Genomic DNA, 25,362 nt, shown 5'->3' with positions numbered 1-25,362 from the left:
TGAAAAACACAAGAAAAGATGATTCAGGAAGAAAACGCCAACATTTCCTGAAGCCATTTCAGCTTCAAATCCTTGTCAGTTTCATACACCTGGAAAAAGTGTTATGTGAACATTGACATAAATCATAGGGTATGGTTACTTTGCGTGACACAGTTCGTAAGAGTGCTGTAACTTAAAGTCAATTTTAAGTTTCCGTAATCCTGCTTTAAAGGTAGATTTGGCCATAGAACTCAAAGTGATCACTCCATGGATGCTTGGAACATTCAAATCTTTGTTTTACATGTTGATTTTAACTTTCTCTTTTTATCTTTTTATGTTAAACCTTTGGCACAGGAGAACTCAGTGTAAGTGCAAAAACTGAAACACATGTACAAAGAGCTGCCCAGGTTCCACTGAGATTTGAACTCAGATCGCTGGATTCAGAGTCCAGAGTGCTAACCATTACACCATGGAACCACACGCACAAAAAATAACTGGCTGCAGTTTTTTTGTGCTAAAAAGCACATATGAACTCATGAATCATGGTGAAAAAAGGCTCTAAAGCTGTAGTGCAAATCTACAATTAATACACAATGGTAAATTAATATCTCCTAAACTTTATTTCCACAAGTGTGCCAAGAGTTCCATGATATCTCAACAATGACAGTTTTAAATGTTGATGAAAAGTGGCTAGTAAATAGAGTGTTGGATCTGTTACTTGGAAAAAGGGTAAGAAAAAAATAACTGCAAAACTTATACTGTTAGAAAGCTGTTCATCCAGAAGTGGCTAAAAAATTTTCATTGTGTGGTAAAAAGTTTTATCCAAGAGATAATTCAAGGTTGCTGTGAATAAAAGTGCATGTCTCAGTACATCTGCCAAAGCAGTGGTCTGTAACTGCTAGACAAAAGAGGGAGATGCACCACTTACCTGGTGGCACTCATGGCGCTTCTTTTAATTAGTGGCATGACGCACGTGGGATGTAGCGTCAGATCGGCTTATATAAAATGCATCCAAAAATCAAGTCAGTCTGGTTCTAGAAACCCTGCCCAAAGTTCGCATATCACCTTCATGTGGCATAAAACAGGACACACGCAAATTTATCTTCTCAGGTAATCAGTCAAAAAACTATATGAACATATTCGTAGTCGGCAGGATTTGAACCTGCGCGGGGAAACCCCAATGGATTTCTAGTCCATCGCCTTAACCACTCAGCCACGACTACTCAGACGTTGATTTTTGATGAGAATCAAACACCTTTTCTTATAGCACCATGATCAAGATCAGTGATTATCCCACTGGAAAACATCTCAGAAAATAGAAACAAATTTCCAGGTCCCAGTAAAATGTAAAAATCTGATTTAAAGTCATCATCAATGGAAATCATGCACAGTTTAAGACTTTTACCTCTTTATAAGGCGGATTTGGAGTGGGTCCATTCCAAAAACATCCTGAAAATTACTCTGAAAATGCTGAAAACACTGAACAAATTAATTTCCACGTAAAAAAGACGTGCTGTTCATATGATCAGGCTTTTGGGCGTCTTTTAACCACATCAAGTTTCCAAAAATGCCAAGCGGTTAACTAAAATAAGCATATCATTTTTCAGGTGTTTTTCATTTAGAAGAGCTCCATACTTATAATACAATTCAATGGCAAGGTTAGGAAAACTCCTTCAAGGTTCCTGAGAGACTTTTGGTGCATTTTGTGAGCTACAAAGAAAAGCCACAAAAACAGACTCAAAAGATGCCCAAAATAATTTTAGAAAAACACCACCAAAAATGTTTACAAACCGCTGTAGGAAATTCTGAAAAACACAAGAAAAGATGATTCAGGAAGAAAACGCCAACATTTCCTGAAGCCATTTCAGCTTCAAATCCTTGTCAGTTTCATACACCTGGAAAAAGTGTTATGTGAACATTGACATAAATCATAGGGTATGGTTGCTTTGCGTGACACAGTTCGTAAGAGTGCTGTAACTTAAAGTCAATTTTAAGTTTCCGTAATCCTGCTTTAAAGGTAGATTTGGCCATAGAACTCAAAGTGATCACTCCATGGATGCTTGGAACATTCAAATCTTTGTTTTACATGTTGATTTTAACTTTCTCTTTTTATCTTTTTATGTTAAACCTTTGGCACAGGAGAACTCAGTGTAAGTGCAAAAACTGAAACACATGTACAAAGAGCTGCCCAGGTTCCACTGAGATTTGAACTCAGATCGCTGGATTCAGAGTCCAGAGTGCTAACCATTACACCATGGAACCACACGCACAAAAAATAACTGGCTGCAGTTTTTTTGTGCTAAAAAGCACATATGAACTCATGAATCATGGTGAAAAAAGGCTCTAAAGCTGTAGTGCAAATCTACAATTAATACACAATGGTAAATTAATATCTCCTAAACTTTATTTCCACAAGTGTGCCAAGAGTTCCATGATATCTCAACAATGACAGTTTTAAATGTTGATGAAAAGTGGCTAGTAAATAGAGTGTTGGATCTGTTACTTGGAAAAAGGGTAAGAAAAAAATAACTGCAAAACTTATACTGTTAGAAAGCTGTTCATCCAGAAGTGGCTAAAAAATTTTCATTGTGTGGTAAAAAGTTTTATCCAAGAGATAATTCAAGGTTGCTGTGAATAAAAGTGCATGTCTCAGTACATCTGCCAAAGCAGTGGTCTGTAACTGCTAGACAAAAGAGGGAGATGCACCACTTACCTGGTGGCACTCATGGCGCTTCTTTTAATTAGTGGCATGACGCACGTGGGATGTAGCGTCAGATCGGCTTATATAAAATGCATCCAAAAATCAAGTCAGTCTGGTTCTAGAAACCCTGCCCAAAGTTCGCATATCACCTTCATGTGGCATAAAACAGGACACACGCAAATTTATCTTCTCAGGTAATCAGTCAAAAAACTATATGAACATATTCGTAGTCGGCAGGATTTGAACCTGCGCGGGGAAACCCCAATGGATTTCTAGTCCATCGCCTTAACCACTCGGCCACGACTACTCAGACGTTGATTTTTGATGAGAATCAAACACCTTTTCTTATAGCACCATGATCAAGATCAGTGATTATCCCTCTGGAAAACATCTCAGAAAATAGAAACAAATTTCCAGGTCCCAGTAAAATGTAAAAATCTGATTTAAAGTCATCATCAATGGAAATCATGCACAGTTTAAGACTTTTACCTCTTTATAAGGCGGATTTGGAGTGGGTCCATTCCAAAAACATCCTGAAAATTACTCTGAAAATGCTGAAAACACTGAACAAATTAATTTCCACGTAAAAAAGACTTGCTGTTCATATGATCAGGCTTTTGGGCGTCTTTTAACCACATCAAGTTTCCAAAAATGCCAAGCGGTTAACTAAAATAAGCATATCATTTTTCAGGTGTTTTTCATTTAGAAGAGCTCCATACTTATAATACAATTCAATGGCAAGGTTAGGAAAACTCCTTCAAGGTTCCTGAGAGACTTTTGGTGCATTTTGTGAGCTACAAAGAAAAGCCACAAAAACAGACTCAAAAGATGCCCAAAATAATTTTAGAAAAACACCACCAAAAATGTTTACAAACCGCTGTAGGAAATTCTGAAAAACACAAGAAAAGATGATTCAGGAAGAAAACGCCAACATTTCCTGAAGCCATTTCAGCTTCAAATCCTTGTCAGTTTCATACACCTGGAAAAAGTGTTATGTGAACATTGACATAAATCATAGGGTATGGTTGCTTTGCGTGACACAGTTCGTAAGAGTGCTGTAACTTAAAGTCAATTTTAAGTTTCCGTAATCCTGCTTTAAAGGTAGATTTGGCCATAGAACTCAAAGTGATCACTCCATGGATGCTTGGAACATTCAAATCTTTGTTTTACATGTTGATTTTAACTTTCTCTTTTTATCTTTTTATGTTAAACCTTTGGCACAGGAGAACTCAGTGTAAGTGCAAAAACTGAAACACATGTACAAAGAGCTGCCCAGGTTCCACTGAGATTTGAACTCAGATCGCTGGATTCAGAGTCCAGAGTGCTAACCATTACACCATGGAACCACACGCACAAAAAATAACTGGCTGCAGTTTTTTTGTGCTAAAAAGCACATATGAACTCATGAATCATGGTGAAAAAAGGCTCTAAAGCTGTAGTGCAAATCTACAATTAATACACAATGGTAAATTAATATCTCCTAAACTTTATTTCCACAAGTGTGCCAAGAGTTCCATGATATCTCAACAATGACAGTTTTAAATGTTGATGAAAAGTGGCTAGTAAATAGAGTGTTGGATCTGTTACTTGGAAAAAGGGTAAGAAAAAAATAACTGCAAAACTTATACTGTTAGAAAGCTGTTCATCCAGAAGTGGCTAAAAAATTTTCATTGTGTGGTAAAAAGTTTTATCCAAGAGATAATTCAAGGTTGCTGTGAATAAAAGTGCATGTCTCAGTACATCTGCCAAAGCAGTGGTCTGTAACTGCTAGACAAAAGAGGGAGATGCACCACTTACCTGGTGGCACTCATGGCGCTTCTTTTAATTAGTGGCATGACGCACGTGGGATGTAGCGTCAGATCGGCTTATATAAAATGCATCCAAAAATCAAGTCAGTCTGGTTCTAGAAACCCTGCCCAAAGTTCGCATATCACCTTCATGTGGCATAAACAGGACATAACATAAAATAACAGGACACACAGAACATGACATAACAGGACACACGCAAATTTATCTTCTCAGGTAATCAGTCAAAAAACTATATGAACATATTCGTAGTCGGCAGGATTTGAACCTGCGCGGGGAAACCCCAATGGATTTCTAGTCCATCGCCTTAACCACTCGGCCACGACTACTCAGACGTTGATTTTTGATGAGAATCAAACACCTTTTCTTATAGCACCATGATCAAGATCAGTGATTATCCCTCTGGAAAACATCTCAGAAAATAGAAACAAATTTCCAGGTCCCAGTAAAATGTAAAAATCTGATTTAAAGTCATCATCAATGGAAATCATGCACAGTTTAAGACTTTTACCTCTTTATAAGGCGGATTTGGAGTGGGTCCATTCCAAAAACATCCTGAAAATTACTCTGAAAATGCTGAAAACACTGAACAAATTAATTTCCACGTAAAAAAGACTTGCTGTTCATATGATCAGGCTTTTGGGCGTCTTTTAACCACATCAAGTTTCCAAAAATGCCAAGCGGTTAACTAAAATAAGCATATCATTTTTCAGGTGTTTTTCATTTAGAAGAGCTCCATACTTATAATACAATTCAATGGCAAGGTTAGGAAAACTCCTTCAAGGTTCCTGAGAGACTTTTGGTGCATTTTGTGAGCTACAAAGAAAAGCCACAAAAACAGACTCAAAAGATGCCCAAAATAATTTTAGAAAAACACCACCAAAAATGTTTACAAACCGCTGTAGGAAATTCTGAAAAACACAAGAAAAGATGATTCAGGAAGAAAACGCCAACATTTCCTGAAGCCATTTCAGCTTCAAATCCTTGTCAGTTTCATACACCTGGAAAAAGTGTTATGTGAACATTGACATAAATCATAGGGTATGGTTGCTTTGCGTGACACAGTTCGTAAGAGTGCTGTAACTTAAAGTCAATTTTAAGTTTCCGTAATCCTGCTTTAAAGGTAGATTTGGCCATAGAACTCAAAGTGATCACTCCATGGATGCTTGGAACATTCAAATCTTTGTTTTACATGTTGATTTTAACTTTCTCTTTTTATCTTTTTATGTTAAACCTTTGGCACAGGAGAACTCAGTGTAAGTGCAAAAACTGAAACACATGTACAAAGAGCTGCCCAGGTTCCACTGAGATTTGAACTCAGATCGCTGGATTCAGAGTCCAGAGTGCTAACCATTACACCATGGAACCACACGCACAAAAAATAACTGGCTGCAGTTTTTTTGTGCTAAAAAGCACATATGAACTCATGAATCATGGTGAAAAAAGGCTCTAAAGCTGTAGTGCAAATCTACAATTAATACACAATGGTAAATTAATATCTCCTAAACTTTATTTCCACAAGTGTGCCAAGAGTTCCATGATATCTCAACAATGACAGTTTTAAATGTTGATGAAAAGTGGCTAGTAAATAGAGTGTTGGATCTGTTACTTGGAAAAAGGGTAAGAAAAAAATAACTGCAAAACTTATACTGTTAGAAAGCTGTTCATCCAGAAGTGGCTAAAAAATTTTCATTGTGTGGTAAAAAGTTTTATCCAAGAGATAATTCAAGGTTGCTGTGAATAAAAGTGCATGTCTCAGTACATCTGCCAAAGCAGTGGTCTGTAACTGCTAGACAAAAGAGGGAGATGCACCACTTACCTGGTGGCACTCATGGCGCTTCTTTTAATTAGTGGCATGACGCACGTGGGATGTAGCGTCAGATCGGCTTATATAAAATGCATCCAAAAATCAAGTCAGTCTGGTTCTAGAAACCCTGCCCAAAGTTCGCATATCACCTTCATGTGGCATAAACAGGACATAACATAACATAACAGGACACACAGAACATGACATAACAGGACACACGCAAATTTATCTTCTCAGGTAATCAGTCAAAAAACTATATGAACATATTCGTAGTCGGCAGGATTTGAACCTGCGCGGGGAAACCCCAATGTATTTCTAGTCCATCGCCTTAACCACTCGGCCACGACTACTCTGACGTTGATTTTTGATGAGAATCAAACACCTTTTCTTATAGCACCATGATCAAGATCAGTGATTATCCCTCTGGAAAACATCTCAGAAAATAGAAACAAATTTCCAGGTCCCAGTAAAATGTAAAAATCTGATTTAAAGTCATCATCAATGGAAATCATGCACAGTTTAAGACTTTTACCTCTTTATAAGGCGGATTTGGAGTGGGTCCATTCCAAAAACATCCTGAAAATTACTCTGAAAATGCTGAAAACACTGAACAAATTAATTTCCACGTAAAAAAGACTTGCTGTTCATATGATCAGGCTTTTGGGCGTCTTTTAACCACATCAAGTTTCCAAAAATGCCAAGCGGTTAACTAAAATAAGCATATCATTTTTCAGGTGTTTTTCATTTAGAAGAGCTCCATACTTATAATACAATTCAATGGCAAGGTTAGGAAAACTCCTTCAAGGTTCCTGAGAGACTTTTGGTGCATTTTGTGAGCTACAAAGAAAAGCCACAAAAACAGACTCAAAAGATGCCCAAAATAATTTTAGAAAAACACCACCAAAAATGTTTACAAACCGCTGTAGGAAATTCTGAAAAACACAAGAAAAGATGATTCAGGAAGAAAACGCCAACATTTCCTGAAGCCATTTCAGCTTCAAATCCTTGTCAGTTTCATACACCTGGAAAAAGTGTTATGTGAACATTGACATAAATCATAGGGTATGGTTGCTTTGCGTGACACAGTTCGTAAGAGTGCTGTAACTTAAAGTCAATTTTAAGTTTCCGTAATCCTGCTTTAAAGGTAGATTTGGCCATAGAACTCAAAGTGATCACTCCATGGATGCTTGGAACATTCAAATCTTTGTTTTACATGTTGATTTTAACTTTCTCTTTTTATCTTTTTATGTTAAACCTTTGGCACAGGAGAACTCAGTGTAAGTGCAAAAACTGAAACACATGTACAAAGAGCTGCCCAGGTTCCACTGAGATTTGAACTCAGATCGCTGGATTCAGAGTCCAGAGTGCTAACCATTACACCATGGAACCACACGCACAAAAAATAACTGGCTGCAGTTTTTTTGTGCTAAAAAGCACATATGAACTCATGAATCATGGTGAAAAAAGGCTCTAAAGCTGTAGTGCAAATCTACAATTAATACACAATGGTAAATTAATATCTCCTAAACTTTATTTCCACAAGTGTGCCAAGAGTTCCATGATATCTCAACAATGACAGTTTTAAATGTGGATGAAAAGTGGCTAGTAAATAGAGTGTTGGATCTGTTACTTGGAAAAAGGGTAAGAAAAAAATAACTGCAAAACTTATACTGTTAGAAAGCTGTTCATCCAGAAGTGGCTAAAAAATTTTCATTGTGTGGTAAAAAGTTTTATCCAAGAGATAATTCAAGGTTGCTGTGAATAAAAGTGCATGTCTCAGTACATCTGCCAAAGCAGTGGTCTGTAACTGCTAGACAAAAGAGGGAGATGCACCACTTACCTGGTGGCACTCATGGCGCTTCTTTTAATTAGTGGCATGACGCACGTGGGATGTAGCGTCAGATCGGCTTATATAAAATGCATCCAAAAATCAAGTCAGTCTGGTTCTAGAAACCCTGCCCAAAGTTCGCATATCACCTTCATGTGGCATAAACAGGACATAACATAACATAACAGGACACACAGAACATGACATAACAGGACACACGCAAATTTATCTTCTCAGGTAATCAGTCAAAAAACTATATGAACATATTCGTAGTCGGCAGGATTTGAACCTGCGCGGGGAAACCCCAATGGATTTCTAGTCCATCGCCTTAACCACTCGGCCACGACTACTCAGACGTTGATTTTTGATGAGAATCAAACACCTTTTCTTATAGCACCATGATCAAGATCAGTGATTATCCCTCTGGAAAACATCTCAGAAAATAGAAACAAATTTCCAGGTCCCAGTAAAATGTAAAAATCTGATTTAAAGTCATCATCAATGGAAATCATGCACAGTTTAAGACTTTTACCTCTTTATAAGGCGGATTTGGAGTGGGTCCATTCCAAAAACATCCTGAAAATTACTCTGAAAATGCTGAAAACACTGAACAAATTAATTTCCACGTAAAAAAGACTTGCTGTTCATATGATCAGGCTTTTGGGCGTCTTTTAACCACATCAAGTTTCCAAAAATGCCAAGCGGTTAACTAAAATAAGCATATCATTTTTCAGGTGTTTTTCATTTAGAAGAGCTCCATACTTATAATACAATTCAATGGCAAGGTTAGGAAAACTCCTTCAAGGTTCCTGAGAGACTTTTGGTGCATTTTGTGAGCTACAAAGAAAAGCCACAAAAACAGACTCAAAAGATGCCCAAAATAATTTTAGAAAAACACCACCAAAAATGTTTACAAACCGCTGTAGGAAATTCTGAAAAACACAAGAAAAGATGATTCAGGAAGAAAACGCCAACATTTCCTGAAGCCATTTCAGCTTCAAATCCTTGTCAGTTTCATACACCTGGAAAAAGTGTTATGTGAACATTGACATAAATCATAGGGTATGGTTGCTTTGCGTGACACAGTTCGTAAGAGTGCTGTAACTTAAAGTCAATTTTAAGTTTCCGTAATCCTGCTTTAAAGGTAGATTTGGCCATAGAACTCAAAGTGATCACTCCATGGATGCTTGGAACATTCAAATCTTTGTTTTACATGTTGATTTTAACTTTCTCTTTTTATCTTTTTATGTTAAACCTTTGGCACAGGAGAACTCAGTGTAAGTGCAAAAACTGAAACACATGTACAAAGAGCTGCCCAGGTTCCACTGAGATTTGAACTCAGATCGCTGGATTCAGAGTCCAGAGTGCTAACCATTACACCATGGAACCACACGCACAAAAAATAACTGGCTGCAGTTTTTTTGTGCTAAAAAGCACATATGAACTCATGAATCATGGTGAAAAAAGGCTCTAAAGCTGTAGTGCAAATCTACAATTAATACACAATGGTAAATTAATATCTCCTAAACTTTATTTCCACAAGTGTGCCAAGAGTTCCATGATATCTCAACAATGACAGTTTTAAATGTGGATGAAAAGTGGCTAGTAAATAGAGTGTTGGATCTGTTACTTGGAAAAAGGGTAAGAAAAAAATAACTGCAAAACTTATACTGTTAGAAAGCTGTTCATCCAGAAGTGGCTAAAAAATTTTCATTGTGTGGTAAAAAGTTTTATCCAAGAGATAATTCAAGGTTGCTGTGAATAAAAGTGCATGTCTCAGTACATCTGCCAAAGCAGTGGTCTGTAACTGCTAGACAAAAGAGGGAGATGCACCACTTACCTGGTGGCACTCATGGCGCTTCTTTTAATTAGTGGCATGACGCACGTGGGATGTAGCGTCAGATCGGCTTATATAAAATGCATCCAAAAATCAAGTCAGTCTGGTTCTAGAAACCCTGCCCAAAGTTCGCATATCACCTTCATGTGGCATAAACAGGACATAACATAACATAACAGGACACACAGAACATGACATAACAGGACACACGCAAATTTATCTTCTCAGGTAATCAGTCAAAAAACTATATGAACATATTCGTAGTCGGCAGGATTTGAACCTGCGCGGGGAAACCCCAATGGATTTCTAGTCCATCGCCTTAACCACTCGGCCACGACTACTCAGACGTTGATTTTTGATGAGAATCAAACACCTTTTCTTATAGCACCATGATCAAGATCAGTGATTATCCCTCTGGAAAACATCTCAGAAAATAGAAACAAATTTCCAGGTCCCAGTAAAATGTAAAAATCTGATTTAAAGTCATCATCAATGGAAATCATGCACAGTTTAAGACTTTTACCTCTTTATAAGGCGGATTTGGAGTGGGTCCATTCCAAAAACATCCTGAAAATTACTCTGAAAATGCTGAAAACACTGAACAAATTAATTTCCACGTAAAAAAGACTTGCTGTTCATATGATCAGGCTTTTGGGCGTCTTTTAACCACATCAAGTTTCCAAAAATGCCAAGCGGTTAACTAAAATAAGCATATCATTTTTCAGGTGTTTTTCATTTAGAAGAGCTCCATACTTATAATACAATTCAATGGCAAGGTTAGGAAAACTCCTTCAAGGTTCCTGAGAGACTTTTGGTGCATTTTGTGAGCTACAAAGAAAAGCCACAAAAACAGACTCAAAAGATGCCCAAAATAATTTTAGAAAAACACCACCAAAAATGTTTACAAACCGCTGTAGGAAATTCTGAAAAACACAAGAAAAGATGATTCAGGAAGAAAACGCCAACATTTCCTGAAGCCATTTCAGCTTCAAATCCTTGTCAGTTTCATACACCTGGAAAAAGTGTTATGTGAACATTGACATAAATCATAGGGTATGGTTGCTTTGCGTGACACAGTTCGTAAGAGTGCTGTAACTTAAAGTCAATTTTAAGTTTCCGTAATCCTGCTTTAAAGGTAGATTTGGCCATAGAACTCAAAGTGATCACTCCATGGATGCTTGGAACATTCAAATCTTTGTTTTACATGTTGATTTTAACTTTCTCTTTTTATCTTTTTATGTTAAACCTTTGGCACAGGAGAACTCAGTGTAAGTGCAAAAACTGAAACACATGTACAAAGAGCTGCCCAGGTTCCACTGAGATTTGAACTCAGATCGCTGGATTCAGAGTCCAGAGTGCTAACCATTACACCATGGAACCACACGCACAAAAAATAACTGGCTGCAGTTTTTTTGTGCTAAAAAGCACATATGAACTCATGAATCATGGTGAAAAAAGGCTCTAAAGCTGTAGTGCAAATCTACAATTAATACACAATGGTAAATTAATATCTCCTAAACTTTATTTCCACAAGTGTGCCAAGAGTTCCATGATATCTCAACAATGACAGTTTTAAATGTTGATGAAAAGTGGCTAGTAAATAGAGTGTTGGATCTGTTACTTGGAAAAAGGGTAAGAAAAAAATAACTGCAAAACTTATACTGTTAGAAAGCTGTTCATCCAGAAGTGGCTAAAAAATTTTCATTGTGTGGTAAAAAGTTTTATCCAAGAGATAATTCAAGGTTGCTGTGAATAAAAGTGCATGTCTCAGTACATCTGCCAAAGCAGTGGTCTGTAACTGCTAGACAAAAGAGGGAGATGCACCACTTACCTGGTGGCACTCATGGCGCTTCTTTTAATTAGTGGCATGACGCACGTGGGATGTAGCGTCAGATCGGCTTATATAAAATGCATCCAAAAATCAAGTCAGTCTGGTTCTAGAAACCCTGCCCAAAGTTTGCATATCACCTTCATGTGGCATAAACAGGACATAACATAACATAACAGGACACACAGAACATGACATAACAGGACACACGCAAATTTATCTTCTCAGGTAATCAGTCAAAAAACTATATGAACATATTCGTAGTCGGCAGGATTTGAACCTGCGCGGGGAAACTCCAATGGATTTCTAGTCCATCGCCTTAACCACTCGGCCACAACTACTCAGACGTTGATTTTTGATGAGAATCAAACACCTTTTCTTATAGCACCATGATCAAGATCAGTGATTATCCCTCTGGAAAACATCTCAGAAAATAGAAACAAATTTCCAGGTCCCAGTAAAATGTAAAAATCTGATTTAAAGTCATCATCAATGGAAATCATGCACAGTTTAAGACTTTTACCTCTTTATAAGGCGGATTTGGAGTGGGTCCATTCCAAAAACATCCTGAAAATTACTCTGAAAATGCTGAAAACACTGAACAAATTAATTTCCACGTAAAAAAGACTTGCTGTTCATATGATCAGGCTTTTGGGCGTCTTTTAACCACATCAAGTTTCCAAAAATGCCAAGCGGTTAACTAAAATAAGCATATCATTTTTCAGGTGTTTTTCATTTAGAAGAGCTCCATACTTATAATACAATTCAATGGCAAGGTTAGGAAAACTCCTTCAAGGTTCCTGAGAGACTTTTGGTGCATTTTGTGAGCTACAAAGAAAAGCCACAAAAACAGACTCAAAAGATGCCCAAAATAATTTTAGAAAAACACCACCAAAAATGTTTACAAACCGCTGTAGGAAATTCTGAAAAACACAAGAAAAGATGATTCAGGAAGAAAACGCCAACATTTCCTGAAGCCATTTCAGCTTCAAATCCTTGTCAGTTTCATACACCTGGAAAAAGTGTTATGTGAACATTGACATAAATCATAGGGTATGGTTGCTTTGCGTGACACAGTTCGTAAGAGTGCTGTAACTTAAAGTCAATTTTAAGTTTCCGTAATCCTGCTTTAAAGGTAGATTTGGCCATAGAACTCAAAGTGATCACTCCATGGATGTTTGGAACATTCAAATCTTTGTTTTACATGTTGATTTTAACTTTCTCTTTTTATCTTTTTATGTTAAACCTTTGGCACAGGAGAACTCAGTGTAAGTGCAAAAACTGAAACACATGTACAAAGAGCTGCCCAGGTTCCACTGAGATTTGAACTCAGATCGCTGGATTCAGAGTCCAGAGTGCTAACCATTACACCATGGAACCACACGCACAAAAAATAACTGGCTGCAGTTTTTTTGTGCTAAAAAGCACATATGAACTCATGAATCATGGTGAAAAAAGGCTCTAAAGCTGTAGTGCAAATCTACAATTAATACACAATGGTAAATTAATATCTCCTAAACTTTATTTCCACAAGTGTGCCAAGAGTTCCATGATATCTCAACAATGACAGTTTTAAATGTTGATGAAAAGTGGCTAGTAAATAGAGTGTTGGATCTGTTACTTGGAAAAAGGGTAAGAAAAAAATAACTGCAAAACTTATACTGTTAGAAAGCTGTTCATCCAGAAGTGGCTAAAAAATTTTCATTGTGTGGTAAAAAGTTTTATCCAAGAGATAATTCAAGGTTGCTGTGAATAAAAGTGCATGTCTCAGTACATCTGCCAAAGCAGTGGTCTGTAACTGCTAGACAAAAGAGGGAGATGCACCACTTACCTGGTGGCACTCATGGCGCTTCTTTTAATTAGTGGCATGACGCACGTGGGATGTAGCGTCAGATCGGCTTATATAAAATGCATCCAAAAATCAAGTCAGTCTGGTTCTAGAAACCCTGCCCAAAGTTCGCATATCACCTTCATGTGGCATAAACAGGACATAACATAACATAACAGGACACACAGAACATGACATAACAGGACACACGCAAATTTATCTTCTCAGGTAATCAGTCAAAAAACTATATGAACATATTCGTAGTCGGCAGGATTTGAACCTGCGCGGGGAAACCCCAATGGATTTCTAGTCCATCGCCTTAACCACTCGGCCACAACTACTCAGACGTTGATTTTTGATGAGAATCAAACACCTTTTCTTATAGCACCATGATCAAGATCAGTGATTATCCCTCTGGAAAACATCTCAGAAAATAGAAACAAATTTCCAGGTCCCAGTAAAATGTAAAAATCTGATTTAAAGTCATCATCAATGGAAATCATGCACAGTTTAAGACTTTTACCTCTTTATAAGGCGGATTTGGAGTGGGTCCATTCCAAAAACATCCTGAAAATTACTCTGAAAATGCTGAAAACACTGAACAAATTAATTTCCACGTAAAAAAGACTTGCTGTTCATATGATCAGGCTTTTGGGCGTCTTTTAACCACATCAAGTTTCCAAAAATGCCAAGCGGTTAACTAAAATAAGCATATCATTTTTCAGGTGTTTTTCATTTAGAAGAGCTCCATACTTATAATACAATTCAATGGCAAGGTTAGGAAAACTCCTTCAAGGTTCCTGAGAGACTTTTGGTGCATTTTGTGAGCTACAAAGAAAAGCCACAAAAACAGACTCAAAAGATGCCCAAAATAATTTTAGAAAAACACCACCAAAAATGTTTACAAACCGCTGTAGGAAATTCTGAAAAACACAAGAAAAGATGATTCAGGAAGAAAACGCCAACATTTCCTGAAGCCATTTCAGCTTCAAATCCTTGTCAGTTTCATACACCTGGAAAAAGTGTTATGTGAACATTGACATAAATCATAGGGTATGGTTGCTTTGCGTGACACAGTTCGTAAGAGTGCTGTAACTTAAAGTCAATTTTAAGTTTCCGTAATCCTGCTTTAAAGGTAGATTTGGCCATAGAACTCAAAGTGATCACTCCATGGATGCTTGGAACATTCAAATCTTTGTTTTACATGTTGATTTTAACTTTCTCTTTTTATCTTTTTATGTTAAACCTTTGGCACAGGAGAACTCAGTGTAAGTGCAAAAACTGAAACACATGTACAAAGAGCTGCCCAGGTTCCACTGAGATTTGAACTCAGATCGCTGGATTCAGAGTCCAGAGTGCTAACCATTACACCATGGAACCACACGCACAAAAAATAACTGGCTGCAGTTTTTTTGTGCTAAAAAGCACATATGAACTCATGAATCATGGTGAAAAAAGGCTCTAAAGCTGTAGTGCAAATCTACAATTAATACACAATGGTAAATTAATATCTCCTAAACTTTATTTCCACAAGTGTGCCAAGAGTTCCATGATATCTCAACAATGACAGTTTTAAATGTTGATGAAAAGTGGCTAGTAAATAGAGTGTTGGATCTGTTACTTGGAAAAAGGGTAAGAAAAAAATAACTGCAAAACTTATACTGTTAGAAAGCTGTTCATCCAGAAGTGGCTAAAAAATTTTCATTGTGTGGTAAAAAGTTTTATCCAAGAGATAATTCAAGGTTGCTGTGAATAAAAGTGCATGTCTCAGTACATCTGCCAAAGCAGTGGTCTGTAACTGCTAGACAAAAGAGGGAGATGCACCACTTACCTGGTGGCACTCATGGCGCTTCTTTTAATTAGTGGCATGACGCACGTGGGATGTAGCGTCAGATCGGCTTATATAAAATGCATCCAAAAATCAAGTCAGTCTGGTTCTAGAAACCCTGCCCAAAGTTCGCATATCACCTTCATGTGGCATAAACAGGACATAACATAACATAACAGGACACACAGAACATGACATAACAGGACACACGCAAATTTATCTTCTCAGGTAATCAGTCAAAAAACTATATGAACATATTCGTAGTCGGCAGGATTTGAACCTGCGCGGGGAAACCCCAATGGATTTCTAGTCCATCGCCTTAACCACTCGGCCACGACTACTCAGACGTTGATTTTTGATGAGAATCAAACACCTTTTCTTATAGCACCATGATCAAGATCAGTGATTATCCCTCTGGAAAACATCTCAGAAAATAGAAACAAATTTCCAGGTCCCAGTAAAATGTAAAAATCTGATTTAAAGTCATCATCAATGGAAATCATGCACAGTTTAAGACTTTTACCTCTTTATAAGGCGGATTTGGAGTGGGTCCATTCCAAAAACATCCTGAAAATTACTCTGAAAATGCTGAAAACACTGAACAAATTAATTTCCACGTAAAAAAGACTTGCTGTTCATATGATCAGGCTTTTGGGCGTCTTTTAACCACATCAAGGTTACAAAAATGCCAAGCGGTTAACTAAAATAAGCATATCATTTTTCAGGTGTTTTTCATTTAGAAGAGCTCCATACTTATAATACAATTCAATGGCAAGGTTAGGAAAACTCCTTCAAGGTTCCTGAGAGACTTTTGGTGCATTTTGTGAGCTACAAAGAAAAGCCACAAAAACAGACTCAAAAGATGCCCAAAATAATTTTAGAAAAACACCACCAAAAATGTTTACAAACCGCTGTAGGAAATTCTGAAAAACACAAGAAAAGATGATTCAGGAAGAAAACGCCAACATTTCCTGAAGCCATTTCAGCTTCAAATCCTTGTCAGTTTCATACACCTGGAAAAAGTGTTATGTGAACATTGACATAAATCATAGGGTATGGTTGCTTTGCGTGACACAGTTCGTAAGAGTGCTGTAACTTAAAGTCAATTTTAAGTTTCCGTAATCCTGCTTTAAAGGTAGATTTGGCCATAGAACTCAAAGTGATCACTCCATGGATGCTTGGAACATTCAAATCTTTGTTTTACATGTTGATTTTAACTTTCTCTTTTTATCTTTTTATGTTAAACCTTTGGCACAGGAGAACTCAGTGTAAGTGCAAAAACTGAAACACATGTACAAAGAGCTGCCCAGGTTCCACTGAGATTTGAACTCAGATCGCTGGATTCAGAGTCCAGAGTGCTAACCATTACACCATGGAACCACACGCACAAAAAATAACTGGCTGCAGTTTTTTTGTGCTAAAAAGCACATATGAACTCATGAATCATGGTGAAAAAAGGCTCTAAAGCTGTAGTGCAAATCTACAATTAATACACAATGGTAAATTAATATCTCCTAAACTTTATTTCCACAAGTGTGCCAAGAGTTCCATGATATCTCAACAATGACAGTTTTAAATGTTGATGAAAAGTGGCTAGTAAATAGAGTGTTGGATCTGTTACTTGGAAAAAGGGTAAGAAAAAAATAACTGCAAAACTTATACTGTTAGAAAGCTGTTCATCCAGAAGTGGCTAAAAAATTTTCATTGTGTGGTAAAAAGTTTTATCCAAGAGATAATTCAAGGTTGCTGTGAATAAAAGTGCATGTCTCAGTACATCTGCCAAAGCAGTGGTCTGTAACTGCTAGACAAAAGAGGGAGATGCACCACTTACCTGGTGGCACTCATGGCGCTTCTTTTAATTAGTGGCATGACGCACGTGGGATGTAGCGTCAGATCGGCTTATATAAAATGCATCCAAAAATCAAGTCAGTCTGGTTCTAGAAACCCTGCCCAAAGTTTGCATATCACCTTCATGTGGCATAAACAGGACATAACATAACATAACAGGACACACAGAACATGACATAACAGGACACACGCAAATTTATCTTCTCAGGTAATCAGTCAAAAAACTATATGAACATATTCGTAGTCGGCAGGATTTGAACCTGCGCGGGGAAACTCCAATGGATTTCTAGTCCATCGCCTTAACCACTCGGCCACAACTACTCAGACGTTGATTTTTGATGAGAATCAAACACCTTTTCTTATAGCACCATGATCAAGATCAGTGATTATCCCTCTGGAAAACATCTCAGAAAATAGAAACAAATTTCCAGGTCCCAGTAAAATGTAAAAATCTGATTTAAAGTCATCATCAATGGAAATCATGCACAGTTTAAGACTTTTACCTCTTTATAAGGCGGATTTGGAGTGGGTCCATTCCAAAAACATCCTGAAAATTACTCTGAAAATGCTGAAAACACTGAACAAATTAATTTCCACGTAAAAAAGACTTGCTGTTCATATGATCAGGCTTTTGGGCGTCTTTTAACCACATCAAGTTTCCAAAAATGCCAAGCGGTTAACTAAAATAAGCATATCATTTTTCAGGTGTTTTTCATTTAGAAGAGCTCCATACTTATAATACAATTCAATGGCAAGGTTAGGAAAACTCCTTCAAGGTTCCTGAGAGACTTTTGGTGCATTTTGTGAGCTACAAAGAAAAGCCACAAAAACAGACTCAAAAGATGCCCAAAATAATTTTAGAAAAACACCACCAAAAATGTTTACAAACCGCTGTAGGAAATTCTGAAAAACACAAGAAAAGATGATTCAGGAAGAAAACGCCAACATTTCCTGAAGCCATTTCAGCTTCAAATCCTTGTCAGTTTCATACACCTGGAAAAAGTGTTATGTGAACATTGACATAAATCATAGGGTATGGTTGCTTTGCGTGACACAGTTCGTAAGAGTGCTGTAACTTAAAGTCAATTTTAAGTTTCCGTAATCCTGCTTTAAAGGTAGATTTGGCCATAGAACTCAAAGTGATCACTCCATGGATGCTTGGAACATTCAAATCTTTGTTTTACATGTTGATTTTAACTTTCTCTTTTTATCTTTTTATGTTAAACCTTTGGCACAGGAGAACTCAGTGTAAGTGCAAAAACTGAAACACATGTACAAAGAGCTGCCCAGGTTCCACTGAGATTTGAACTCAGATCGCTGGATTCAGAGTCCAGAGTGCTAACCATTACACCATGGAACCACACGCACAAAAAATAACTGGCTGCAGTTTTTTTGTGCTAAAAAGCACATATGAACTCATGAATCATGGTGAAAAAAGGCTCTAAAGCTGTAGTGCAAATCTACAATTAATACACAATGGTAAATTAATATCTCCTAAACTTTATTTCCACAAGTGTGCCAAGAGTTCCATGATATCTCAACAATGACAGTTTTAAATGTTGATGAAAAGTGGCTAGTAAATAGAGTGTTGGATCTGTTACTTGGAAAAAGGGTAAGAAAAAAATAACTGCAAAACTTATACTGTTAGAAAGCTGTTCATCCAGAAGTGGCTAAAAAATTTTCATTGTGTGGTAAAAAGTTTTATCCAAGAGATAATTCAAGGTTGCTGTGAATAAAAGTGCATGTCTCAGTACATCTGCCAAAGCAGTGGTCTGTAACTGCTAGACAAAAGAGGGAGATGCACCACTTACCTGGTGGCACTCATGGCGCTTCTTTTAATTAGTGGCATGACGCACGTGGGATGTAGCGTCAGATCGGCTTATATAAAATGCATCCAAAAATCAAGTCAGTCTGGTTCTAGAAACCCTGCCCAAAGTTTGCATATCACCTTCATGTGGCATAAACAGGACATAACATAACATAACAGGACACACAGAACATGACATAACAGGACACACGCAAATTTATCTTCTCAGGTAATCAGTCAAAAAACTATATGAACATATTCGTAGTCGGCAGGATTTGAACCTGCGCGGGGAAACTCCAATGGATTTCTAGTCCATCGCCTTAACCACTCGGCCACAACTACTCAGACGTTGATTTTTGATGAGAATCAAACACCTTTTCTTATAGCACCATGATCAAGATCAGTGATTATCCCTCTGGAAAACATCTCAGAAAATAGAAACAAATTTCCAGGTCCCAGTAAAATGTAAAAATCTGATTTAAAGTCATCATCAATGGAAATCATGCACAGTTTAAGACTTTTACCTCTTTATAAGGCGGATTTGGAGTGGGTCCATTCCAAAAACATCCTGAAAATTACTCTGAAAATGCTGAAAACACTGAACAAATTAATTTCCACGTAAAAAAGACTTGCTGTTCATATGATCAGGCTTTTGGGCGTCTTTTAACCACATCAAGTTTCCAAAAATGCCAAGCGGTTAACTAAAATAAGCATATCATTTTTCAGGTGTTTTTCATTTAGAAGAGCTCCATACTTATAATACAATTCAATGGCAAGGTTAGGAAAACTCCTTCAAGGTTCCTGAGAGACTTTTGGTGCATTTTGTGAGCTACAAAGAAAAGCCACAAAAACAGACTCAAAAGATGCCCAAAATAATTTTAGAAAAACACCACCAAAAATGTTTACAAACCGCTGTAGGAAATTCTGAAAAACACAAGAAAAGATGATTCAGGAAGAAAACGCCAACATTTCCTGAAGCCATTTCAGCTTCAAATCCTTGTCAGTTTCATACACCTGGAAAAAGTGTTATGTGAACATTGACATAAATCATAGGGTATGGTTGCTTTGCGTGACACAGTTCGTAAGAGTGCTGTAACTTAAAGTCAATTTTAAGTTTCCGTAATCCTGCTTTAAAGGTAGATTTGGCCATAGAACTCAAAGTGATCACTCCATGGATGTTTGGAACATTCAAATCTTTGTTTTACATGTTGATTTTAACTTTCTCTTTTTATCTTTTTATGTTAAACCTTTGGCACAGGAGAACTCAGTGTAAGTGCAAAAACTGAAACACATGTACAAAGAGCTGCCCAGGTTCCACTGAGATTTGAACTCAGATCGCTGGATTCAGAGTCCAGAGTGCTAACCATTACACCATGGAACCACACGCACAAAAAATAACTGGCTGCAGTTTTTTTGTGCTAAAAAGCACATATGAACTCATGAATCATGGTGAAAAAAGGCTCTAAAGCTGTAGTGCAAATCTACAATTAATACACAATGGTAAATTAATATCTCCTAAACTTTATTTCCACAAGTGTGCCAAGAGTTCCATGATATCTCAACAATGACAGTTTTAAATGTTGATGAAAAGTGGCTAGTAAATAGAGTGTTGGATCTGTTACTTGGAAAAAGGGTAAGAAAAAAATAACTGCAAAACTTATACTGTTAGAAAGCTGTTCATCCAGAAGTGGCTAAAAAATTTTCATTGTGTGGTAAAAAGTTTTATCCAAGAGATAATTCAAGGTTGCTGTGAATAAAAGTGCATGTCTCAGTACATCTGCCAAAGCAGTGGTCTGTAACTGCTAGACAAAAGAGGGAGATGCACCACTTACCTGGTGGCACTCATGGCGCTTCTTTTAATTAGTGGCATGACGCACGTGGGATGTAGCGTCAGATCGGCTTATATAAAATGCATCCAAAAATCAAGTCAGTCTGGTTCTAGAAACCCTGCCCAAAGTTCGCATATCACCTTCATGTGGCATAAACAGGACATAACATAACATAACAGGACACACGGAACATGACATAACAGGACACACGCAAATTTATCTTCTCAGGTAATCAGTCAAAAAACTATATGAACATATTCGTAGTCGGCAGGATTTGAACCTGCGCGGGGAAACCCCAATGGATTTCTAGTCCATCGCCTTAACCACTCGGCCACGACTACTCAGACGTTGATTTTTGATGAGAATCAAACACCTTTTCTTATAGCACCATGATCAAGATCAGTGATTATCCCTCTGGAAAACATCTCAGAAAATAGAAACAAATTTCCAGGTCCCAGTAAAATGTAAAAATCTTATTTAAAGTCATCATCAATGGAAATCATGCACAGTTTAAGACTTTTACCTCTTTATAAGGCGGATTTGGAGTGGGTCCATTCCAAAAACATCCTGAAAATTACTCTGAAAATGCTGAAAACACTGAACAAATTAATTTCCACGTAAAAAAGACTTGCTGTTCATATGATCAGGCTTTTGGGCGTCTTTTAACCACATCAAGTTTCCAAAAATGCCAAGCGGTTAACTAAAATAAGCATATCATTTTTCAGGTGTTTTTCATTTAGAAGAGCTCCATACTTATAATACAATTCAATGGCAAGGTTAGGAAAACTCCTTCAAGGTTCCTGAGAGACTTTTGGTGCATTTTGTGAGCTACAAAGAAAAGCCACAAAAACAGACTCAAAAGATGCCCAAAATAATTTTAGAAAAACACCACCAAAAATGTTTACAAACCGCTGTAGGAAATTCTGAAAAACACAAGAAAAGATGATTCAGGAAGAAAACGCCAACATTTCCTGAAGCCATTTCAGCTTCAAATCCTTGTCAGTTTCATACACCTGGAAAAAGTGTTATGTGAACATTGACATAAATCATAGGGTATGGTTGCTTTGCGTGACACAGTTCGTAAGAGTGCTGTAACTTAAAGTCAATTTTAAGTTTCCGTAATCCTGCTTTAAAGGTAGATTTGGCCATAGAACTCAAAGTGATCACTCCATGGATGCTTGGAACATTCAAATCTTTGTTTTACATGTTGATTTTAACTTTCTCTTTTTATCTTTTTATGTTAAACCTTTGGCACAGGAGAACTCAGTGTAAGTGCAAAAACTGAAACACATGTACAAAGAGCTGCCCAGGTTCCACTGAGATTTGAACTCAGATCGCTGGATTCAGAGTCCAGAGTGCTAACCATTACACCATGGAACCACACGCACAAAAAATAACTGGCTGCAGTTTTTTTGTGCTAAAAAGCACATATGAACTCATGAATCATGGTGAAAAAAGGCTCTAAAGCTGTAGTGCAAATCTACAATTAATACACAATGGTAAATTAATATCTCCTAAACTTTATTTCCACAAGTGTGCCAAGAGTTCCATGATATCTCAACAATGACAGTTTTAAATGTTGATGAAAAGTGGCTAGTAAATAGAGTGTTGGATCTGTTACTTGGAAAAAGGGTAAGAAAAAAATAACTGCAAAACTTATACTGTTAGAAAGCTGTTCATCCAGAAGTGGCTAAAAAATTTTCATTGTGTGGTAAAAAGTTTTATCCAAGAGATAATTCAAGGTTGCTGTGAATAAAAGTGCATGTCTCAGTACATCTGCCAAAGCAGTGGTCTGTAACTGCTAGACAAAAGAGGGAGATGCACCACTTACCTGGTGGCACTCATGGCGCTTCTTTTAATTAGTGGCATGACGCACGTGGGATGTAGCGTCAGATCGGCTTATATAAAATGCATCCAAAAATCAAGTCAGTCTGGTTCTAGAAACCCTGCCCAAAGTTCGCATATCACCTTCATGTGGCATAAACAGGACATAACATAACATAACAGGACACACAGAACATGACATAACAGGACACACGCAAATTTATCTTCTCAGGTAATCAGTCAAAAAACTATATGAACATATTCGTAGTCGGCAGGATTTGAACCTGCGCGGGGAAACCCCAATGGATTTCTAGTCCATCGCCTTAACCACTCGGCCACGACTACTCAGACGTTGATTTTTGATGAGAATCAAACACCTTTTCTTATAGCACCATGATCAAGATCAGTGATTATCCCTCTGGAAAACATCTCAGAAAATAGAAACAAATTTCCAGGTCCCAGTAAAATGTAAAAATCTGATTTAAAGTCATCATCAATGGAAATCATGCACAGTTTAAGACTTTTACCTCTTTATAAGGCGGATTTGGAGTGGGTCCATTCCAAAAACATCCTGAAAATTACTCTGAAAATGCTGAAAACACTGAACAAATTAATTTCCACGTAAAAAAGACTTGCTGTTCATATGATCAGGCTTTTGGGCGTCTTTTAACCACATCAAGGTTACAAAAATGCCAAGCGGTTAACTAAAATAAGCATATCATTTTTCAGGTGTTTTTCATTTAGAAGAGCTCCATACTTATAATACAATTCAATGGCAAGGTTAGGAAAACTCCTTCAAGGTTCCTGAGAGACTTTTGGTGCATTTTGTGAGCTACAAAGAAAAGCCACAAAAACAGACTCAAAAGATGCCCAAAATAATTTTAGAAAAACACCACCAAAAATGTTTACAAACCGCTGTAGGAAATTCTGAAAAACACAAGAAAAGATGATTCAGGAAGAAAACGCCAACATTTCCTGAAGCCATTTCAGCTTCAAATCCTTGTCAGTTTCATACACCTGGAAAAAGTGTTATGTGAACATTGACATAAATCATAGGGTATGGTTGCTTTGCGTGACACAGTTCGTAAGAGTGCTGTAACTTAAAGTCAATTTTAAGTTTCCGTAATCCTGCTTTAAAGGTAGATTTGGCCATAGAACTCAAAGTGATCACTCCATGGATGCTTGGAACATTCAAATCTTTGTTTTACATGTTGATTTTAACTTTCTCTTTTTATCTTTTTATGTTAAACCTTTGGCACAGGAGAACTCAGTGTAAGTGCAAAAACTGAAACACATGTACAAAGAGCTGCCCAGGTTCCACTGAGATTTGAACTCAGATCGCTGGATTCAGAGTCCAGAGTGCTAACCATTACACCATGGAACCACACGCACAAAAAATAACTGGCTGCAGTTTTTTTGTGCTAAAAAGCACATATGAACTCATGAATCATGGTGAAAAAAGGCTCTAAAGCTGTAGTGCAAATCTACAATTAATACACAATGGTAAATTAATATCTCCTAAACTTTATTTCCACAAGTGTGCCAAGAGTTCCATGATATCTCAACAATGACAGTTTTAAATGTTGATGAAAAGTGGCTAGTAAATAGAGTGTTGGATCTGTTACTTGGAAAAAGGGTAAGAAAAAAATAACTGCAAAACTTATACTGTTAGAAAGCTGTTCATCCAGAAGTGGCTAAAAAATTTTCATTGTGTGGTAAAAAGTTTTATCCAAGAGATAATTCAAGGTTGCTGTGAATAAAAGTGCATGTCTCAGTACATCTGCCAAAGCAGTGGTCTGTAACTGCTAGACAAAAGAGGGAGATGCACCACTTACCTGGTGGCACTCATGGCGCTTCTTTTAATTAGTGGCATGACGCACGTGGGATGTAGCGTCAGATCGGCTTATATAAAAAGCATCCAAAAATCAAGTCAGTCTGGTTCTAGAAACCCTGCCCAAAGTTTGCATATCACCTTCATGTGGCATAAACAGGACATAACATAACATAACAGGACACACAGAACATGACATAACAGGACACACGCAAATTTATCTTCTCAGGTAATCAGTCAAAAAACTATATGAACATATTCGTAGTCGGCAGGATTTGAACCTGCGCGGGGAAACTCCAATGGATTTCTAGTCCATCGCCTTAACCACTCGGCCACAACTACTCAGACGTTGATTTTTGATGAGAATCAAACACCTTTTCTTATAGCACCATGATCAAGATCAGTGATTATCCCTCTGGAAAACATCTCAGAAAATAGAAACAAATTTCCAGGTCCCAGTAAAATGTAAAAATCTGATTTAAAGTCATCATCAATGGAAATCATGCACAGTTTAAGACTTTTACCTCTTTATAAGGCAGATTTGGAGTGGGTCCATTCCAAAAACATCCTGAAAATTACTCTGAAAATGCTGAAAACACTGAACAAATTAATTTCCACGTAAAAAAGACTTGCTGTTCATATGATCAGGCTTTTGGGCGTCTTTTAACCACATCAAGTTTCCAAAAATGCCAAGCGGTTAACTAAAATAAGCATATCATTTTTCAGGTGTTTTTCATTTAGAAGAGCTCCATACTTATAATACAATTCAATGGCAAGGTTA

At 37.2% G+C, this 25,362-nt stretch overlaps 28 non-coding genes across 28 annotated transcripts; all 28 read right to left on the bottom strand.

Annotated features, from left to right (window-relative positions):
* Nucleotides 1-384: 384 nt before the first annotated feature.
* On the bottom strand, nt 385-456 carry TRNAQ-CUG (transfer RNA glutamine (anticodon CUG)). The gene has a single exon. It is a non-coding gene; the product is annotated as a tRNA-Gln (tRNA).
* A 664-nt stretch (nt 457-1,120) lies between these two features.
* Nucleotides 1,121-1,202, bottom strand: TRNAS-AGA (transfer RNA serine (anticodon AGA)). The gene has a single exon. It is a non-coding gene; the product is annotated as a tRNA-Ser (tRNA).
* Nucleotides 1,203-2,169: 967 nt separating this feature from the next.
* Nucleotides 2,170-2,241, bottom strand: TRNAQ-CUG (transfer RNA glutamine (anticodon CUG)). The gene has a single exon. It is a non-coding gene; the product is annotated as a tRNA-Gln (tRNA).
* A 664-nt stretch (nt 2,242-2,905) lies between these two features.
* TRNAS-AGA (transfer RNA serine (anticodon AGA)) lies at nt 2,906-2,987 on the bottom strand. The gene has a single exon. It is a non-coding gene; the product is annotated as a tRNA-Ser (tRNA).
* Nucleotides 2,988-3,954: 967 nt separating this feature from the next.
* On the bottom strand, nt 3,955-4,026 carry TRNAQ-CUG (transfer RNA glutamine (anticodon CUG)). The gene has a single exon. It is a non-coding gene; the product is annotated as a tRNA-Gln (tRNA).
* A 707-nt stretch (nt 4,027-4,733) lies between these two features.
* TRNAS-AGA (transfer RNA serine (anticodon AGA)) lies at nt 4,734-4,815 on the bottom strand. Its single transcript has one exon. It is a non-coding gene; the product is annotated as a tRNA-Ser (tRNA).
* A 967-nt stretch (nt 4,816-5,782) lies between these two features.
* Nucleotides 5,783-5,854, bottom strand: TRNAQ-CUG (transfer RNA glutamine (anticodon CUG)). The gene has a single exon. It is a non-coding gene; the product is annotated as a tRNA-Gln (tRNA).
* A 707-nt stretch (nt 5,855-6,561) lies between these two features.
* TRNAS-AGA (transfer RNA serine (anticodon AGA)) lies at nt 6,562-6,643 on the bottom strand. The gene has a single exon. It is a non-coding gene; the product is annotated as a tRNA-Ser (tRNA).
* Nucleotides 6,644-7,610: 967 nt separating this feature from the next.
* TRNAQ-CUG (transfer RNA glutamine (anticodon CUG)) lies at nt 7,611-7,682 on the bottom strand. Its single transcript has one exon. It is a non-coding gene; the product is annotated as a tRNA-Gln (tRNA).
* A 707-nt stretch (nt 7,683-8,389) lies between these two features.
* On the bottom strand, nt 8,390-8,471 carry TRNAS-AGA (transfer RNA serine (anticodon AGA)). Its single transcript has one exon. It is a non-coding gene; the product is annotated as a tRNA-Ser (tRNA).
* Nucleotides 8,472-9,438: 967 nt separating this feature from the next.
* On the bottom strand, nt 9,439-9,510 carry TRNAQ-CUG (transfer RNA glutamine (anticodon CUG)). Its single transcript has one exon. It is a non-coding gene; the product is annotated as a tRNA-Gln (tRNA).
* Nucleotides 9,511-10,217: 707 nt separating this feature from the next.
* TRNAS-AGA (transfer RNA serine (anticodon AGA)) lies at nt 10,218-10,299 on the bottom strand. The gene has a single exon. It is a non-coding gene; the product is annotated as a tRNA-Ser (tRNA).
* A 967-nt stretch (nt 10,300-11,266) lies between these two features.
* Nucleotides 11,267-11,338, bottom strand: TRNAQ-CUG (transfer RNA glutamine (anticodon CUG)). The gene has a single exon. It is a non-coding gene; the product is annotated as a tRNA-Gln (tRNA).
* Nucleotides 11,339-12,045: 707 nt separating this feature from the next.
* Nucleotides 12,046-12,127, bottom strand: TRNAS-AGA (transfer RNA serine (anticodon AGA)). The gene has a single exon. It is a non-coding gene; the product is annotated as a tRNA-Ser (tRNA).
* A 967-nt stretch (nt 12,128-13,094) lies between these two features.
* TRNAQ-CUG (transfer RNA glutamine (anticodon CUG)) lies at nt 13,095-13,166 on the bottom strand. The gene has a single exon. It is a non-coding gene; the product is annotated as a tRNA-Gln (tRNA).
* Nucleotides 13,167-13,873: 707 nt separating this feature from the next.
* Nucleotides 13,874-13,955, bottom strand: TRNAS-AGA (transfer RNA serine (anticodon AGA)). The gene has a single exon. It is a non-coding gene; the product is annotated as a tRNA-Ser (tRNA).
* Nucleotides 13,956-14,922: 967 nt separating this feature from the next.
* On the bottom strand, nt 14,923-14,994 carry TRNAQ-CUG (transfer RNA glutamine (anticodon CUG)). Its single transcript has one exon. It is a non-coding gene; the product is annotated as a tRNA-Gln (tRNA).
* A 707-nt stretch (nt 14,995-15,701) lies between these two features.
* Nucleotides 15,702-15,783, bottom strand: TRNAS-AGA (transfer RNA serine (anticodon AGA)). Its single transcript has one exon. It is a non-coding gene; the product is annotated as a tRNA-Ser (tRNA).
* A 967-nt stretch (nt 15,784-16,750) lies between these two features.
* Nucleotides 16,751-16,822, bottom strand: TRNAQ-CUG (transfer RNA glutamine (anticodon CUG)). Its single transcript has one exon. It is a non-coding gene; the product is annotated as a tRNA-Gln (tRNA).
* A 707-nt stretch (nt 16,823-17,529) lies between these two features.
* TRNAS-AGA (transfer RNA serine (anticodon AGA)) lies at nt 17,530-17,611 on the bottom strand. Its single transcript has one exon. It is a non-coding gene; the product is annotated as a tRNA-Ser (tRNA).
* Nucleotides 17,612-18,578: 967 nt separating this feature from the next.
* Nucleotides 18,579-18,650, bottom strand: TRNAQ-CUG (transfer RNA glutamine (anticodon CUG)). Its single transcript has one exon. It is a non-coding gene; the product is annotated as a tRNA-Gln (tRNA).
* A 707-nt stretch (nt 18,651-19,357) lies between these two features.
* On the bottom strand, nt 19,358-19,439 carry TRNAS-AGA (transfer RNA serine (anticodon AGA)). Its single transcript has one exon. It is a non-coding gene; the product is annotated as a tRNA-Ser (tRNA).
* Nucleotides 19,440-20,406: 967 nt separating this feature from the next.
* On the bottom strand, nt 20,407-20,478 carry TRNAQ-CUG (transfer RNA glutamine (anticodon CUG)). Its single transcript has one exon. It is a non-coding gene; the product is annotated as a tRNA-Gln (tRNA).
* Nucleotides 20,479-21,185: 707 nt separating this feature from the next.
* TRNAS-AGA (transfer RNA serine (anticodon AGA)) lies at nt 21,186-21,267 on the bottom strand. The gene has a single exon. It is a non-coding gene; the product is annotated as a tRNA-Ser (tRNA).
* A 967-nt stretch (nt 21,268-22,234) lies between these two features.
* TRNAQ-CUG (transfer RNA glutamine (anticodon CUG)) lies at nt 22,235-22,306 on the bottom strand. The gene has a single exon. It is a non-coding gene; the product is annotated as a tRNA-Gln (tRNA).
* A 707-nt stretch (nt 22,307-23,013) lies between these two features.
* Nucleotides 23,014-23,095, bottom strand: TRNAS-AGA (transfer RNA serine (anticodon AGA)). The gene has a single exon. It is a non-coding gene; the product is annotated as a tRNA-Ser (tRNA).
* A 967-nt stretch (nt 23,096-24,062) lies between these two features.
* Nucleotides 24,063-24,134, bottom strand: TRNAQ-CUG (transfer RNA glutamine (anticodon CUG)). Its single transcript has one exon. It is a non-coding gene; the product is annotated as a tRNA-Gln (tRNA).
* Nucleotides 24,135-24,841: 707 nt separating this feature from the next.
* Nucleotides 24,842-24,923, bottom strand: TRNAS-AGA (transfer RNA serine (anticodon AGA)). The gene has a single exon. It is a non-coding gene; the product is annotated as a tRNA-Ser (tRNA).
* Nucleotides 24,924-25,362: the final 439 nt, after the last annotated feature.

The sequence above is a fragment of the Ranitomeya variabilis genome, chromosome 2, assembly GCF_051348905.1.
Source record: "Ranitomeya variabilis isolate aRanVar5 chromosome 2, aRanVar5.hap1, whole genome shotgun sequence".
NCBI classification, from domain to species: domain Eukaryota; kingdom Metazoa; phylum Chordata; class Amphibia; order Anura; family Dendrobatidae; genus Ranitomeya; species Ranitomeya variabilis.
The sequence above is the reverse complement of the archived record's forward strand: the minus strand, read 5'-3'. Positions and strand labels throughout refer to the sequence as shown.